At 37.5% G+C, this 16025-nt stretch overlaps 1 pseudogene; it reads left to right on the top strand.

Annotated features, from left to right (window-relative positions):
* Positions 1 to 6940: 6940 nt before the first annotated feature.
* Positions 6941 to 12610, top strand: LOC110685163 (annotated as a pseudogene).
* The last annotated feature ends 3415 nt before the right edge of the window (positions 12611 to 16025 follow it).

Consider the following 16025-nt stretch of genomic DNA (forward strand, 5'->3'; position numbering starts at 1 on the left):
TTCACTAGGTCGTCATGGTGCGGGGAAGAATATAGAGCTTCTTAGTAGAAGTTATTCAGTGGAGAGGTCGGGGCATAGACATGTCAGATCCCGTGGTATTTCGGCCTCAGTTCGTAGAGAACGGATCCACCGTCGGGATGAGGATGACGATGATGATGCTGATGCTGAGGAGGGTGACCAGGAGGAGGAGCAGGAGGAGGGCGCAGATGAGGATGAGGATGTGGACGATGGCAGTGGACCGTATGATGATTACGGTCCATTCAGTCAGAGGGTTGATGACATGTACGAGACGCATATGGTGGAGGTGCATAAGGGTAGGGGTGGTAGGTTTGTTAGTAGATCTGGCACATCATCTGCGTCCACTGTATCTGGGGCAAGCAGGAAACGGTCGAGGGCCGGTAATGATTCTTGGGTTGTTAGGAGTGAGGTGCCCGGTGGGCCTGTTGACGGGAGTGTGATTCCTAGCTTTCTAGGACACATAGCTGCCCGTATTTGGGAGGACCAGGAGAGGCCTTCAGTTACGGGGTTGTTGAAATGTCATACCCGGGAAAAGACTTGTAGCTTTTTGCGTACATGGGCTGAGGCCTGGCCGGCGGAGAGCGAGATGTTCGAGCGACTGGAGGGCACTGGGGTGAAGCACGTTCCTGCCACCATGCACGATAAGATTGACAGTACGCTGATCACGGCTTTCATTGAGCGATGGCAGCCGGATACAAACTCTTTCCACCTTCCGTTCGGTGAGATGACGATCATGTTACATGACGTCGAGGCCATTCTGGGGATTCGTGTTGAGGGTAAACGACTTTGTGTTGTGGCTGATGCGGATCAGGCAGATTCGCTGGCGGAGTTGTTGGCGGTGGACAGGGCTGCACTGTACACCGAGGCGCTAGGTGTTTGGGAACACGGAGGTGTGAAGATCGCATCCGTGTTGCAGCGGTGTTTGTACCCGAGTGCACGTAGGACGCCCGACGCACAACTGAGTGCTTATGTTTTTCTACTCCTCGGATGTACCTTGTTTCCGGATAAGAGCGGCGGAAACAAGCTCAGGCCACGCGACATCGTAGAGGCGTGTGACCCCGACAGTGTAGGCCAGTTTTCCTGGGGATCGGCTACGTTGGCGTATTTGTATCGCCAACTAGGATTTGCGAGTCGGGCTGACGCGGCAGGTATCACTGGGTGTCTGACTCTATTGCAGACCTGGATATACGAGTACTTTCCTGCATTGCGACCACATCGTGACCCAGTTCCTATTGATGAGGGGATGCCGCGTGCTTGTGCGTGGAGTCCGCACTCGGAGAAGAAGTCCGTTGACCGCCTCCGATCGATACGGTTATTGCTGGACAGGCTGTCCCCCTTAGAGGTAACGTTTATTTATAGAGTCTACATTTTATTATTTGCACATATTATATTCATGTTATTAAATTTTATATGTTGTTATTGTACAGGTGAACTGGATGCCTTTCGGCCCGAACCCTAGTGTTAGGGTACCCAGGACCCTGTACACGGGACTCATTCAGTATCGTGACATCGTCGAGGCGTACATGCCCCAGCGTTGTCTTCGCCAGCTTGGATTTGTCCAAGTTGTCCCTCCTCCCCCGGCGTGCCCGATGAAGGCGGTCCGACCTGCATCGTCGAGGGACTACGTCGTGGAATGGCCGGATATCATGACCGGGACGTGGGACCAGTTTCCGATGGTGGCCCGCTTATGGACTGCGGAGTTGCAGCGGCCGCCCTCTGGGGTTACTCCCATGTGTGACCATTACTACATGGAATGGTTCAACCGGTATTCGCACCCGAGGTTGATCGCTGATCTCGACCACAGCGATGATGATTATGTGCCACCGCCTACTGCCACGGAAGCGGTATGTCTTTTATTATATTTATCGTTGTCTTTTAATTAAGTTTTATTTGTTGTTATTGTATTTCATCTTCTGTTTTTTGTTGTATGCAGTGGATGAGAAAGATAATGCAAGACGTACAGAAACTCTCTCTTGAGAAGGACAGCATGAGTGCAATAGGGAGAGCTGTTGTTGATAGTCTGGAACAGACCCTTGCGCAGTGGGAGTCGTCGTCGAGGAGGGATTACTGATGGTTATTGTATTTTATTTATAGAGCATTATGTTGGACATTATGTTGTAAAATTGTAACATTTTAGATTGTTCTTTTAGCTTCCAACTTAAACATATTATCAGTGCTGTTTTTAAATTTTGATATAACCGTTCGTGGATCCGCGCAACTTACCCATGCAACATATAGAATGCAGTAAGTAATACAATATAAAATATTAATGTTCTCATTAAAAGAGCAACGTACAAATAAGATTACAAATAAAGAATGTAAACATGAAAAACTAAAATGCAGCTAGGGTGTTCCATTCGTGGATCCGGTCATTATATAGCGCATCCCAACCCTCTACGCTCGCTGTGCGAATGGTGTACCACCGAGGTATAATCGGTGGCACCGGAAAATCGGTTGACATGTCTAGTCGGATGAAATGTCTGTATGACGACCCAAGAAACGCAATAGCTAGCTCTCTGACCGGTGTGGTGACAGTCTCACGCAACCGCCAAGGGAGAACCGTGGTACAAGGATAATAAGCTTGACTATGCACTCCCAGGCCGAAATGCATGACTGCACATTTGTAAATGTTTGCAACGGCAAACAGATCTAGGGGCGCGTCAAAATAATGAATTTCGCCGCAAGGTCCACCTCCCCACCGGATACGCCGCAGAGCGCCATCCAAGTCATCCTGGTACACATGACGATAAACATTTCGGTTAGTGGCAATTTCGCTGTACATCAACTCACGCACCAAACCGTAGTTGTCTTCGCCCATTTGAAAAACATCAGCCACGACCCGGAATCCGTAGTTACCATCTCCGATTACATCATTCCACCCTTCCAAGTACGACATGATGATCGCAGGTATCCTTTCCTTGTACGGAAACTGATCAACATCGTTTCTTCCTATTCACCATATAATTAATTATAGACAGTTAAGAAGGAAGGAGTAACACTTTAAAACTATGTGCAATAAAAACAACCAAAACGTACCAGTTCTCAGGGGCATATTCACAGACGATGAAGATTGACTACGACTAGATGACGATGTCCGACCACGAGAACGACCACGACCAAGACCACGGATATACTCAAACGCACTCCTGTTCCGCCGTTGTCGACCTCGAGGACGGTCAACTCTTTCGGGTTCCTCATAATCTAAGTTAGACGGGTGGAACATGTCATGAAGTACATGAGTAGCGTCACGAATAATAGAAGGATGGCTGGAGGACACTCGGTCGTACATCGAACTGAACTGCTCCAACTCCTCCTGTTCACGGTCGGCCGTTTGATTGTCTGCATGCTCACCAATAACAAGCGTCCTCCAGAATGAATGGACCTGATCAACATGTAACGACGCCCTTTCTTCTGTAATAACGCGGTGAATGGTGCATGCGCAAGGTAATCCATGAGTTACTGAAATAGTACACCCACACCGAGTATACACTTCGTCAGCCAAGTCCCTCACCCTGTTCAGCTCAGTGAGAATCAACCCCAAGCAGTAGTGCGACACACGACCTTGGAGAATCTTAAATATAAAATGGCTATACATCGTACCATGTCGTCGTCTGGAGTCCTCTAGAGAGTTCCTGATGTCGTTCTTCTGAGTTTCAATTGACTTGTTCAGTCTAGCGAACAGTGTATCCAAAGCAGCGGTCGATGAATCAATCCAGTCCTTGGTAGCTCTATGAGCGCTCTCAACTCTACATGTTGTAGTGTTCCCAAAATGAAGTACCTGGTTTGTCCAATATTTGACAAACTTTTCCCTGTGAGGGACCCATTGATGCATCACATAGTCCACCAGTGCCGGACACCACTGGTACGAATCCCTGAAGTTAGCCAATGCTCGCTCATACGCTTCCTCTGTGGTAGCCTGTAGGATCTTCCGCCACTTACCATTCACCAATCTCTCTGCCATTTCCAAATTCTTCTTGAAAAGGTTGTAGGCTTTCACTTTCACGCAGTTGTTGATGTGCCATGTGCACAATAAGTGGTTCGATTCGGGAAACAGCTCTGCTATGGGGGCAAAGAGACCTCCCTCACAGTCGCTGATGATGGCTGCTGGATGAACATTAGGCCCGATGTAGTTTCTCAGCTTCTCCAACACCCAATAATAACTTGGAGCCGTCTCATCCCTGATGATTGCATGACCAATCAGAAAGTTCTGGTTCGTTGGAGCCATCCCAACCATCTCAACCAGAGGGAACTTGTACTTGTTTGTCTTGTACGTTGAGTCGATCAAAATCACAAATGGCCAAGACTTGATCATATCAGCACAATCAGGATGCACAAGGAAAAGATGAGTCACCTCCGCTGTATCTTCATCAGAATCAAACCAGAACAGGTAACCACGTGATTGTGCCTGGTGTAGCAGCTGCTGTATAGGGTTCCTTCCCTCTGACCGTTCAAACCTGAGTTGCTGTCTGACGTTGTAGATGTGTCTTCGGTTTGGATGGTCTTCTGGAAATTTCTCTAACACAGATGCTAATATTTTAGCAGGCTTCACTTGAGCATCACTCATTTCTTTCACAACTAGTTTCGCAGCAGGACTTAAGCCGCTCAGTTGTCGATGACCCTCTTCATATACTATCATCTCATGGTTGTGATACCCCCATTTAGAGTAACCTATCACTTCCCAACCGTCACGACTCCGTAGTTGTCGAACCTTTACTCTGAACTCACACCCACAACCTTTCCGCTTTGTGTCAAACCGAGTGGCTGTACGAAAATCTCTTTCTTCTCTTTTGCGATAACGGTCACATCTCAAAATGCGATCCATTCTACCATCCCGTTGAGATTTATGAGTTGCTACTACCAAGCAAAATCCAGCTGCAATTGCAACCTGTTTTGCCCAATCAATCGCCTGTTGAGCTTCTTCGAATGGACCATCATGTCCAAATATCCCACTGTAATCATTTCCGTCTCCACCATATTCCTGCATCAATTATATATTACAATAAATACATTTAACGGATAATACATTTAATTTCTATATTTCCACAGAATTAACACAAAAAAAAACATAATTATATATAATCAAACTTAATTTTTATAAAAACCCAATTCGAATTTTCAAACTAAATTTAAAAATATACCATTTCGAATTTTCAAATTTAATTTTAAAAAAATCTATTTCGAATTTTCAAATTTAATTTACAAAAAACCCATTTCGAATTTTTTTAAAAAATCATTTTCGATTTTTTTTTACAAAAAAATTAAATAAAAAACAACAACAAAATCAAAAAAGAAAAAAAAAATTAATTATTAAAGGTGGCGTCTGCCAGGGCTGCCACAGCCACTGGACTGGCGCCTGGCAGGGCCGCCTCACCCAGTGGAGTGGCGTCTGCCCAGGACGCCAGTCTGGTGGTCTGGGCGTCTGGGCTGGACGCCACTCTGGTGGTTCTGGCGTCCGGCTTGGACGTCCAGGCTACGGTTTGGGCGTCCACCCTAGGCGCCGGAGCCACTCCGACGGTAAACCGTGAATTTTAACGGTGACTTACCTCGTTTTCCGTCGACGACGACGTACCTCCGGCGTCCCCCGCATCTCCGGCCTGCCATCCGGTCTCCCCCGGCGAGCCAGTACGGCTCCACATTTTTTACACCGAGATTATTTCAATTTTAGAAAAAGGGCATAATGGTCAAATCATATCATATTTGTGGGCTTTATATGGTAAATTGCGGGCGATGTTTAGCGTTTCACAAAGCTTAAGGAATTCAAACACACAGTGATTTTTGCGTGAAAACTTATTGGCCCTAAACAAGAAAAAAACAAAGAAAAAAAAAAACTACGATTCCAAAGGATTTTAAACATAGACTCCTTACTAGAATAGAACAACCTATTACAAGCTATAAACTTTATTTAAGTTCCTCTATGAATTACAATGACCTGCGTTGCTCCTTTTCTAAAGCAACTCACTCCAGAATTCCTATGACCTGCTTTGCTCTTTTTGTAAAACAACTAAGCATTTTCAAACATAAAGAGACCATTAGTAACTTCTACGTTTGTCTATGCCATCATCTAAACATAGAGTCGACACTATATATGCCGTATCTTTAGATAAAAATGATTCTGAGTTCCAAATTTTTGTTTTGCAAATATATCTATCTTTGGATGTGGAAACAATAGTTTTCAACCAAATTATAGGATACTTCGAGTTCCCACAAAATATTATGATAACGGAATTATTCACCAAAGTCTGAGAGAAATGGGCTCTCACCAAAGTTATGTGTCGAGCTAAGTGTTCACATTATCAAGTACACGTCGTGTATGTGTGTTGTAAGTTGTAACTCCCTCAACCCACCCTCTCGCCATCAATGTCACTATACTGAATTACACATTTACACCGCCTATGATTATAATCACTCGTGTAGAAGATAATGAAGATACATCAAGAAGATAATACTCCATAATACAATCTTGCTATGGGAACGAGTGATTTATAATGAGACATGTACTTGTGTGTTAATGTTACAATTTATACAACACTAAGGACAAATCCCTTTTACATTTATTCAATGTACTGTATGACATAATACTATACAAGCTGTTAGTACAAAATCTTTTTTTTGAAAATCAGAACTAATAAACCTTAGTTAAGCTATCCAAATGGGCTAGTACAGTACATAATCTTGTCAAGTACTAAATTATCTTTTATCATAATTAATTTATAATAAAGTAAAGAACTAAAAGAATTTAGAATAATAACATTAAATAAGTGTTAGCAATCTTGATCCTTTCCTTGATACTGTTACAGAAAATTATACCACAAGAAAACATACCTAAGGTAACATATACAAGTAAAGCATAATCTCATAATTAGACTTTGTTTAACATACTATATCACATAATCATGTTTTATTTTTCAGGTGCATGAAACTTTGTTGCTTGCATTGTTTCAACAAAATGCTGACAAAATTTCGACAGTTATTCCTTAACTCTACATACTGGGAAATCATTCCCAACTTCGACATAGATGATTCCTTGAAGAGATTCACAGACTATCCACTCGGGATTGCTATCGCCTTGGTTGTCATTGCTACAGCTGCCACCATCACATTCTTAGGCAAAAGGAAACAAAAAGGTTTGTATTTATATATCATTACATGGTATTCAATTCTTTCACAGAATAATACATATTATTTTAAGTAAAACAATCATAGTAATATATATATATATTTTTTTATTGCATAAGTTTATGATGGTAAATTGGCAATAACTACCTATATATGTTTTTTATAGGCTGCTTAGATCCCAGGAAATTCAAGGAATTTAAGCTTGTTAAAAGAAAAAGGGTGAGCCACTGACAAATTCCGTTTTGCACTTCCTACGCCTAAATCTGTGCTGGGTCTTCCTGTTGGCCAATACATCAGATGCAGGTTAGCTTATTTTTTCCCTGTAACTTATTCACTAGCTACTTCATACTTATATGTAGTTTAAAGTATGTCATGAATATTTGCAATTCAGGGGAAAAGATAGTCAAGGTCAATAAATTGTCAGACCATATATTCCGATAACTTTGGACTCAACTAAAGGGTACTTTGAAATACTTGTGAAGGTATACATTTATAAGAAATTAGCAAGAATGGAACATATAGTAGATTTGGGATTTAATTTATAAAAGCTTTACTAATGACCTGAAATCAGAACTGCAATTCTTGTTTTTAGCTTTTTTTTGGTCTTTTGATAGTACCTGATTATTCTGTAAGACTTTTGTCCTGGTTTCATATGTGTTTGTTATCGACTAAATTGTAGATGTATCCCCAAGGACGAATGTCCCACCATTTCAGACAGATGCGCGAGGGTGATTTCCTGCCTGTGATAGGACCTGTGGTAAAAATATATAACTCTCATGATCTTCATGTACCGTTCTACAATTTTATTTGATGGATTACTCATTAGCAGTACTAAACTAATTATGATTTTCACGTATCAAGGGACGGTTTAGGTACAACCCGGGCCAAGCCAGAGCATTTGGTATGCTTGCTGGAGGTACCGGCATCACTCCTATGTTTCAGGTTAAACATCAATACATCATCAGTATATATTTGTAATGTCTGTTTTTGACAAGTACTCGAATTCTGATTACCTTTTAATTCTGTCATTGGACTTACTGCCCTAGCTTACTAGAGCCATACTAGAAAACCCGAAAGACAAGACAAAGATCCATCTTATTTTCGCCAACCATACAGTTGATGACATTCTTCTCAAGGTAACAGAATTCATCCTGTTTTCTGCATCATTATTTCACTACACTGCAAATATCCAACTGATATATACTGAGTTTTGTGCTGCAATTTTTTACAGGACGATCTTGACAGATTTGCCAATGTATACCCAGAACAATTTAAGGTCTACTATGTTGTATCTCAGGTACATATTTTCTTTCTTTACAAACTGAAATGGATTATCTTAAATAGAATATACTACCTCCGTTAATGGTTATGTGCAACTTTGCGAGAGTTTGCGGTTTATGAAGCAAAAGTTGATAATGGTGATTAATGCATTATAGGGGTATGTAATTAAGGTGGAGAGTGAATATTTGATTAATCAACCACCCACTGCCACCACCAAGACCAGCCAATACCACCAACACCGTCGCCGTCTTCGACGCCGGCTTCACCACCACCACTACCAACCCCACGAAACCACCACCACCCTCGCAAAAACCCACCATCCCCACGAAATCACCACCGTACCACCCACAAAACCCAGGCCACCACCTCCAAACAACCCCACGAAATCGACCTCTACGAAACCCACCACCACCTCCAAACAACCCCCGTACCAGCCACAAAAACCCAGGCCACGACCTCCAAACAACCCCACGAAATTGACCTCTACGAAACTCACCACCACCTCCAAACAACCCCCGTACCACCCACTAAAACCCAGGCCACCACCTCCAAACAATTCCCACGAAATCGACCTCTACGAAACCCACCACCACCCCCACGAAATCACCACCGTACCACCTACAAAAACCCAGGCCACCACCTCCAAACAACGCCACGAAATCGACCTCTACGAAACCCACCACCACCCCCACGAAATCCACGCCCACAAACTCCCAAAAATCCCGCGAAATTGTTGAAGTTGAAGAGAGAAAAAAGATCTGTAAAAAAATCAAAGAGATAATGAGAGTGAAAGAGGAGAGAGAAAATATAGGGGAAGATGAAGATGAATGAAGATGGTTTTTGGGTTCTTGAATTGAAGACGAAGAGTTGATGAATTAAATTGGGTTGGTTGGGATGAAAATTGGGTGAGAATTAGTGATAAATAAAATCTGATTATAGTTAGTTAATTGTGTTTTAATTTTTTAAATGAGGATAGAAGAGGAAAGAAATTTTTTAGTTGCATATAATGTTTAGTGGACAAAAATAGTAAAAGTTACACATAATCATTAACGGAGGAATATATCAAAATGCATACTTATATGATGAATATGATATATATGTCTGATTTGTTAGCCTCCTCGAAACTGGGATTCCGGTACTGGTAACATATCTAAAGAAATGATCATGGAGCATTGCCCTAAACCGGCAACTGAAGTGATGGTACATTCCTTTCAGTTCTTCCAAACGTATGTTTATCATATTGTTGCCATATAGCTAAGCTTGTAACTATTGAAGGTTCAATTAAAAAAAAAAAAAAAAATTAAAATATAATAAGCTAATGACTTGTTCTCTTCACCTTACAAAAATAATTAGTTTCAATTAGTAAAAAGATAATCAATAAAAATAAGGTATGTTCTATTTACCTTAAAAAAATATTTAGTAAAAATAATATTTAGTTCAATGAAAATAAGTTCACTTAGTAAAAATAATTTGAATTTATTAAAAATAATTTTTAGTCATTATAAATCAATAACTTTAAAACAAAAATATTAACTTTAAAACAAAAATGTAATAGACAATCAATAAAAATAATTTTTTATCGGTAGAAATACTTTAGTTTAGTAAAATTAATTTCAAGTGAAAATAATTTCATTTAAGTAAAAATAGTTTCAGTTCAGCAAAAATAAGGTGAAAATAATAAAGTCTAAGTTTAAATAAATGAAAATAATTTCAGTTCAGTAAAAATAAGGTGAAAAAACGAGGCTTAAGTAAAGAAAAAAGTAAGAATAATCCCTATTATACTGACAAAATTCAATGAAGGAATTATGTGATGGAATTTTAAGCTAAAAAATTGAGGAATGAAGACCATGATGAATAAGAAGTTTAGAGCTTAATGAACCAATAGCCTTGATGTATAATAAATCTAATGATCGGTATTTTAACTTCAATTGTTAATCTAGTGGTAAAGAAAGGAACTTCCAACGATAAGCTTGGGGTTCAATTCCTATTAGGGGCAATTTTCGGGCTTGGGAAACCTTACCTTTCCCCTTCCCCCAAGTTCAAAGTGCAAATTTACAGTGAAATCAAGTTGCACTTCAATTTTTTTCTTGTATTGTTGTGCGTAGGAGGGTAAATTTAGGGTTTGTTTTATGTTAGTTGAAGGTGTTGTCTTCTCAATAAAAGCTCCTGCACCTCTCTAATCTTTATAAATCTACCGCAAAACAACAGAAATCCTCTTCTTCTTTTTTTTTGAGTAAGATTTCAATTAACGAAACAAAAGTACTGACACACCGAATAAATTAAGTAATAGGGGAACCAAATAAACAAAATGCTACATCACAAAATATCTTTTTTCGCAGGAGGTTGTAAGAGTCGTCTGTGGCGAACAAATCACGCCTACGTTTGCAACCAACTTTAATCCTACAAATAAAATACAAGTTCTCATCAAATTTCATAAAATTTTGAGGGGTCAAGAGCGGAAAGAAAAAAAAGTAAATTATATTACATTTGATTTTATCAACTTAGGTTGCAATATTAAGAGTGTCACATAATCAACCCATATTAAAACCTAGTGAATGAGATTAACATTCAAAATAATTGTTAGAATTATAATATTCTAGTGACATACAAGTATACTATAGGAGCGACATATATAAGCAACTAAGATGGTAGAACAATGAGAATTTATGGTCAAAGTTATTAAAGTTTGACCCACATTTTGGCAATGCGGCAAACGAATAGAGACGGATGAAGTATTAGATAACAAATGATGCATATAAGTATACTTCTTTCCCTTTATTTTTGCCCCATTTAACTTTATGCGATCAACATATCAGCCAATTGATGTCTGATATCAGTCAATATTAGGGACATATTAGACATCAATAAAAACGTATTAGCCAACAAAATAAATATATTAGCCAACAAAAGATACATTTCAGCCAACAAGAAGAATATATCAGCCAACAAAAGGTACTTATCAGCCAACAGAAGGAACATATCAACCAACAAATAAAGCATATCAGTCAACAAAAGGATGAAATCAGCAAACAAAAGCAACAAGTAAGCCAACAAAATAAACATATCAGCCAACAATCAAAATATACATATCAGCCAAAAAAAAAATTTATCAGCCAACTAAATAAACATATAAGCTAAATGATGTCTGATATCAGCCAACAAAAGAAACATATCAAAAATAAAATTAATATATATATATATATATATATATATATATATATATATATATATATATATATATATATATATATATATATATATATATATATATTAAGCCAACAAAAAGAATATATCAAGCCAACAAAAGGAATATATTATCCAACACAAAAATCATATCAGCCAACAAATGAAATATATCAGCCAACACATGAAGCATATCAAGCCAACAAAAGGAATATATTAGCCAACGCAAAAACCATATCAGCCAACAAATGAAATATAGCAGCCAACACATGAAACATATCAACCAACAAATAAAATGTATCAGTTAAGCCTGCCGCATGCAAATTTACGTGCAGCAATCCGCACCCAATACCTTCTCTTATGTAAAATATAAGTTATTAAAAACAATGTTTTGATTAAAAAAGATAACCATGTATACATATCAAGAGACCATAGTACCATACAAAGAAAAAAAAATTAAGGCAACCATGCTTGAATCTAATTTTGGCTAATTTTAATTAGATCACAAATATTTGAAATCTGTTTACTTTTTCTTTTTTTTTAATAATCTTGCACTAACTAATTAACTAGACTTTGTTTGTAATGTATACGATATCAGATATTGAGGTGTGGACCACCAGGAATGAACATGACTATGGCAACTTACCTCAATGAACTTGGATACACACCAAAAATGCAGTTTGAATTCTAAGCTACATATGTATTAAACATCATCAAGACTTTAAGATAGTGATTATATACTACTCTTTGATTTGTACAAACTCAAAATAATGTTAGTCTATTGATTACAATATTCTTAAACGCATCTTATTCTTTTCTTTCGCCTCTAAACTTCTATTATTAAGCAATCACATTGGATAGCTACAACCCTTGCGACATTGTGTACTATGTCAGAATTGCCAAGCTACAATCTCCTCATTGGATAACTAAGTTACAATCGCCTCACATGGTCACAAGCATGGATTTTTTTTCCAAACTAAACTTTATTATCAAAGTATTTTACAAAGTGAACTCGTGGCAAAACTATTTACCAAACTAAGCTTTCACGGTAAAACGCTGTCTCGGACAAAGTTTTATACCCTGGTTTTTTTTTAAAAAAAATATTCAACGAGTAAAACGCTAACTTAGTCAGCGTTTTTTGTGTAATTTTTTTTATTTTAAAATAAAAAATTACGAAATTTAAAAAAAAGTCAACATGTAAAATGTTGTCTCAGACAGCGTTTTACTCGTTGAATACTTTTTAAAAAAAACCAGGGTATAAACGCTGTCCGAGACAGCGTTTTACCCTGAAAACTTAGTTTGGTAAATAGTTTTGCCACGAGTCCACTTTGTAAAATACTTTGATAATAAAGTTTAGTTTGGAAAAAAGTCCCACTAGCATCCATATATGCCATTTTGGGCCTTGTATGGTTGAACAAAAGAATGGGAAAATTGAAAATTTATTGAAATTTAGAAATAGTAGACTTGTTTGGTTCACTATAAAAGTGAAATATATAGGAATTGATAGTTCATGGGAATCTGCCATGCCTACAAAATGTAGGAATTAAATTATTAAAGCCCTCCTTGATAATCAAAATACCCATAATTTGCGAATTTCTTCTTATTAATCAAACAAATATTTGCAATTCTTAAGAAATTGAATGTTTAATTCCAAGGAATTTAAATTGTCTATGGAAAATAAGTTCTCATATGATCAACCAAACAATACTTTTGTGTAACTAATACCATGTGTTACTTTGATAATACTGAAACATTGCTTTGTGGGGCCACATAGCTTTCTCCTAGCTACTCTTTTTGTCCCTATTTACTTATTCTGCTTGACTTTTCACTCTCTAAGACACGTCTTAAAACATTAACTTCTCTAACTTCATCTAAGAAAAAATTATAAAAATGTGATATTAATATAAAAGAAATCATTTTAATGGATCAATCTCATACACTATATTATATCTTATAAATTGGAGATAATTTGTGGTCAGAGTTTGTAAAATTTAACCTACAAAATTACAATGGGGCAAACAAATAGGGATGGGGGAGAACAAGGAATGTAGCTTCTCGTTGGCAAGCATGTAGACCATGCATGATGTCCTTCATATGGCAAAGAGTGACATTGATGAAGAATTCCATAAACTTCCTACTTGACAATGCACCTGATATGCTAAAATCGTATTACCTAAAATCTACTAACTAAGTAGACAAAGATGTAGGGTCAAATCCGCAGGAAACATTATTCGTTTAATCGTATTAATTTAGTTGAATTTAGATTACGAGACCAAGTTTTTATAATTGATACAAAAAGACGATATTTAAATAAGTGAAAGTCAAATGCTAAACTGCTTAAGGCATAGGTTCACCAATGAAAACAATTCAGAGATAAACGATAACCAAGAAACAATTAACGATGCGGCAATATTTAGGATAACACGTTCCCTCATCTCTATGTTAGCCTTAACAATTTACTAGATCCAACTCCATTTATTTAAAATAGCCTTAATAACAAGTTTATACCTCTGGATGCATATCCTAATATTACAAAACATATTCAATTAAAATTGTCCAAATCTAATTTGAAAGCAATAATAATGCAATCAATAAGAAATTAACATGCATCATTGACAATCAATTCATCATAAACATCCCATTGCCTTTATGGATCTCCAAAAACCCTAGTAATAGTTACTCACACATATTTAAATTCAAAAATTTTTTATATTATAAAAATCAAAGTAAGGGCAAAAAAAATGAGAATATAGAGAAAGAATAAATACCAAAATTTGAAACGAAAGATAAAATCTTGAATTGAACTTGTTTAATTATCCAAAAGTTGAATGCTCGAGTAATTTAAGATCAATGTAATATGGACCTTCAAGATTTGGACCTCACAGATCCGAATCCTTTAGAGAAAAACGGATATGTATGGGTCTAACCATGATATCCATTCCACGCCAGGATTCGTTTCCCTTATCTCATTTTCAAAAAATTTAATTAAAATTCAAAATATTCCCCAAAGGCCCAATTTTCCAAAGAACTCAAACTCCTAAAACTAAAATCTTTCTTATATTATCTACTAGCAATTAAATTGTAAAAACTCTCACCTCTCAGCTAGAGTTGTCAAAAGCTGACCCGACCCATAAATTTACCCGAACCTGATTATTATTAACCGATGTTTAAACTAGGAAAAATGATGATCCGAACCCGATATGCCCTTACCTGAAACCAACCCTAGACCCGAATTAACCCGAGTATTTGAGACCCGAACCCGAACATGACCCGACCTAAAGATGACCCGACCTGAATATAAATAGTAAATTATTAACCTGAATCGAACTCGACCTAAACTGAGATTGACCCAAACTTGTTTTAACCCGTCAAAACCCGAATTTAACCCGACTGGTTATTAACCCGACCTGACTTTAACCCGAATTGTTACTAACCCGACCTAAATTCAACCCGATCTGTTACTAACCCGACCCAAAATCAACTCGACTTGTTATTGACCCGACCCAAATTCAACCCGACTTATTCCTAACCCATTTTGAACTCAACCTAACATATTATTAACCTGATCTGATTTCAAATCACCATAAATTCAATTTATATGATGTTCGCCGTGGAAATAAGAATATATTATATTATATGAAACAAGATGAAGCCCGTGCGATGCACGATTTGTTTGTATATTTTCAAATAAAATATTTTACTAAATATATATTTATCTAATAAACTTTGTAATATTCGTCTGCTTACTACTTGAATTTAATGAGTTATTAACTTCGTTTCTCATATTTAGATAAAATTCGTAATATAAAAAGATAATATTTTATTTCACAAAGTTTCATATGTTGCTAGTCACACCGTGTGGTCACTTGGTCAAGATTTACTTGTTGGTCAAGGGTTACCCAATCGATCAGGGGTTACTCGGACGATTACGAGTTACTCGGTTAGTGTTTGGGTGTGTCTCAGCAGGCCATACGATATGGTCAGCCACACAAAAAATGCGCTGATTTTATTTTTATAGTTAATATAAAAATTTTGATCTAAAATAAATGAAAAACTTTACAATAATAATCCCACCTTTTGCACATCTTCTCATAATAGTCTTCTCTTTTAAAAATAAATTGCAATTCTTTTTTTTCTTTTCATTGGCTTAAATATAACATTTTCCTATGTGACACTCTAAAATTAATCTTATGTGGCATAATCCTAATGTAGTGTTTTAAAATTATTAATCCTACGTGGAGCTTTTTTATTATAATCCTACGTAGCGCTTTAAAAAGTAAAACTATTCTTACGTAACATAATTCAATTGTAGCGTATTAAATATATTAATCCTAAGTGGCGCTCTAATAATTTTTCAAAAATTAATATCCTACAATAATAATTCCACCTTTTGCACATCTTCTCATAATAGTCCTATCTTTTAAAAA

This window comes from Chenopodium quinoa, unplaced genomic scaffold (genome assembly GCF_001683475.1).
Source record: "Chenopodium quinoa cultivar QQ74 unplaced genomic scaffold, ASM168347v1, whole genome shotgun sequence".
In the NCBI taxonomy this organism is placed as follows: Eukaryota; Viridiplantae; Streptophyta; class Magnoliopsida; order Caryophyllales; family Amaranthaceae; genus Chenopodium; species Chenopodium quinoa.